This window comes from Sphaeramia orbicularis, unplaced genomic scaffold, assembly GCF_902148855.1.
Source record: "Sphaeramia orbicularis unplaced genomic scaffold, fSphaOr1.1, whole genome shotgun sequence".
NCBI lineage: Eukaryota > Metazoa > Chordata > Actinopteri > Kurtiformes > Apogonidae > Sphaeramia > Sphaeramia orbicularis.
Window position 1 is genome coordinate 149257 of NW_021941608.1, and position 3969 is coordinate 153225.

Below are 3969 nucleotides of genomic sequence, written 5' to 3' on the forward strand. Positions count from 1 at the left end.
TTAGACTAGGGTTAGACCAGGTTTTAGACCAGGGTTAGACCAGGGTTTAGACCAGAGTTTAGACCAGGGTTAGACCAGAATTTAGACCAGAGTTTAGACCGGGGTTAGACCAGAATTTAGACTAGGGTTAGACCAGGGTTTAGACCAGGGTTAGACCAGAATTTAGACCAGGTTTTAGACCAGGGTTAGACCAGAGTTTAGACCAGGGTTCTCATTATTATCGCGGTATTGTTGAAATTGTGCTTAAAATGTTCAAAAAGTACTGACACACACACTGAAAGAATTGAACCAAGTTGGATTTTGGAAAAAAAAGAAAAAAGAAAAAAACAAACAAAACAAAACTAGTATAATCCCAGTCCCAGTGTCCCTTCTGTGTCAGAAACATTCCCATATTAACCCTTAGTGGTCTGAGTCTGTTCTGTCTGTTTTTCAGTCCTTCTGATTTGGCCTTTATATACTATAGAAACAAATGTTTACTATACCCATGTTTGGGATCTGTTTTTTCAGCACAACTTCATCTATGTCATCTGTCTGTTATTTTTTCACTTTAACCGACTATAAAAACACAAAAGGACAAAAAAACACTAAAAATATAAAATCCAATTTGAAAAATGTATATAATTTATTACATAAATAACACACAGATGTTTAACGAACCTTTTCACAGACTTTAAAAGTGAATATTGGTTCAAATATTAGGTATAGAAAATTAAAATTGTAATAAATTCAAACTCTACTCAAATATTTGACATTAAAGCAGATCTGTACAGAGGGTTTTTTCCCCTAAAAGTGTGTTAATCAAACAGTTATCATGAGAATTAGAATTGAAACACTAATACTAACCGTCTGGGATTTTACCGCTGTTTATCATTATACCGGTCATGGTTCCATCCCTACTCCCAGCTTTAGTCTCCATGTTTCCAGGTAGAGTGGGGACCAGAAGACCACTGTGAACACCAGTGACAGAGCCTTAAATATCGTACGGTGCCAGCAGATAAAACTGCTCCGGTGAAATAAATCATTTTCGTATCAATCCGACAAAGACAAAAACGAAGGGAATTTTGTCCATAATTTGCATCCGTTTTAGTTAGTTTTGTGAACACACACTCCAGTTTCAGTTATTGTTTTTATTTTCTTTAAATTCTAGTTTTTATTTGTTTCAGTTAATGACAGTAGTTCTGGTCTTTGGTTCGTTTTGGTCAGGACGTCCGCTCCAGTTCCAACACTGATCGCTGCTCCAGTTTCAGTCCTGTCAGAATCTCCTCCATCTGTTGATCTGATTTATTTATTTATTTAGAACATGCAAAGAAACAAAATAAAACAAAACAAAGCAAATTAAGACAAAAACAAAAGAACATTTAAATGAACAGAATCTATCTTCAGTTCATACCAGTCTGAATTTAGCTAAAGGAGGAGGAAGAATAAACAGATGTAGTCCACCCCCTCAGTGTTTTTACACCTTTAGCACAAACTGAATACAACAATCAAATAAAACTGTTTTCCTCATTTTACCATCCAACCCCAGCTGATCCAAACTGCAGTTACTGAATTCCACACACAGTCTTAAAGAGGGTTTTAAATAGAGTTTTAAATAGGGTTTTACATAGTTTTAAATAGGGTTTTAAATAGTTTTAAATAGTTTTACATAGGGTTTTAAATAGTTTTAAATAGGGTTAGCAGAGTTCTTGTAGGCGGAGCTTGTTTTGCTGTAACCTTGGACACAGTTCTTGTGGGCGGAGCTTGTTTTTGCACCTCCTGCTGTAACCTTGGACACAGCGGCGCCCAGTGGGTGTGGTCTGAGGACCATTGTTTGAGTAAAGCCTTCTGGGCTGAAGCCAAACAGCTTCAGCTCAGTCCAACACATCCAAGTGGAAGAACTGGAGCAACAGTCTACACATACCGTCCAAACCACAAGACTAGGACCACCAGAGGATACACCACCATACTGTTCAAAAGCACATTTTTATCGGTTTTGTTTCTTTCTTAAAAGATTCTTTACTTAAAGAACTGAATTCCATCATAAATCTGCCCAAATCCTAAACACATCTGTGTTTGATCCAACAGGATCTAATGTTCTATCACCAAATGTTCCAACTGAAATTCTGTTTTACAGACATTATATCACAGGTGTCAAACATGTGGCCCGTGGGCCAAAAGTGGCCCACCAAAGGGTCTGGTCCGGTCTGGTCCGGTCTGGTCCGGTCCGTGGGATGAATTTGTGAAATGCAAAAGGTACACTAAGATATTAACAACCATTTTAGTTTGATTCTAAATAATGACAACTCCACATTTTTCTCTTTGTAAATGTAAACATTTTCATGTAATTTTACTGTATTTACACTAAAACCAACTATCATTTCTCAAAAAAAGAATAACCTGAGCAAATATAAACAACCTGAAATGTCTTCAGAAGTGCAATTTTACCAATAATCTGCCTGTTATTAAATATTTTGTGTATTTGTAGATCGACTCTGATCTGTGATGTGTGTAAATGATAAACTGAGACATAATATTGTTAAAATTGTACTTATTTTTCTTAAGAAATTTCAGTTTGTTTATGGTATTCACATTGTTTTAAAGGGAAATTTGTGGATGTAAACATTTTCATAATGTAAACCCCCCCAACATAGAGAAAAGTTTAGAGTTGACATTACTTCTATATTCGTCTGTTCTCATTGGACTGGTGGGTCCACTGCAGATCAGATTTAGCTGAATGTGGAACTGAACTGACAGGAGTTTGACAGAACTGCATTCCAGTTTCAGATCCTGTTCAAATGTTCAGATTCTATGGGTTCACAGCTAACATCAGAACAGGATTGGAGTTCAATCCAAACAAAGGAACCAACATTATTGAATAAAAGAGTTAGAGCTGAAACGATTAATCCACTCACAGTGATCCAAAACAATCCTTCATCCTCAGTTCTCCTGAATCTGCAGCTTCGTTTCCTTCAGTTCTCTGCTCTTAAACATTGGTTCCACTGTCGGGTTTCACACGGATGCTTATTGTGACGCACAAAGAAACTTCAGTTCAGGAAAACTGACAGAATATTTCCCTTCAATCAATTTGAGTCGATTAATCGTTTCAGCTTTAGTTCCTTTGTTTGGACTGAACTCCAATCCTGTTCTGATGTTAGTTGTGAACTCATAGAACATGAACATTTGAACAGGATCTGAAACTGGAATGTCTGGAAAACAGAATGTCAGTTTGAACACAGTTGGAACATTTGGTGATAGAACATCAGATCCTGTTGGGATCAAATAAACATGTGTTTAGTGTTTGTGCAGATTTATGATGGAATTCAATTCTACAAGGAAATAATCATTAAAAAAAGAAACAAACCAAAAAATGCCTTTTTAACAGAATCAGGATATATTGTGATATACTGTGTGGTGCTCCTAGTGTTGTGATTTGTACGGTATTGTCAGATTCTTGCAGATCCACAGCCCTAGTGTTTACTGATGGAATGTGTGGAAACAATCTAATACAAAAGGCCCTTTCCCACCAAAGACCCAGGAACGTATTTACCAGGAACTTTTTGGGGTAAAAGAGTTCCTGGTAACTGTGTTTCCACCGCACCTGAAAGTTCAGGGTAATTTATTCAAATCAGGCTGAAGATGTATGAGGAGCAGAACCAGAACCTGTAGTCCAGTTCATGTATGAGGAGCAGAACCAGAACCTGTAGTCCAGTTCATGTATGAGGAGCAGAACCAGGACCTGTTGTCCAGTTCATGTATGAGGAGCAGAACCAGGACCTGTAGTCCAGTTCATGTATGAGCAGAACCAGAACCTGTAGTCCAGTTCATGTATGAGCAGAACCAGAACCTGAACCAGGACCTGTTGTCCAGTTCATGTATGAGGAGCAGAACCAGGACCTGTAGTCCAGTTCATGTATGAGCAGAACCAGAACCTGTAGTCCAGTTCATGTATGAGCAGAACCAGAACCTGTAGTCCAGTTCATGTCCGTTCAC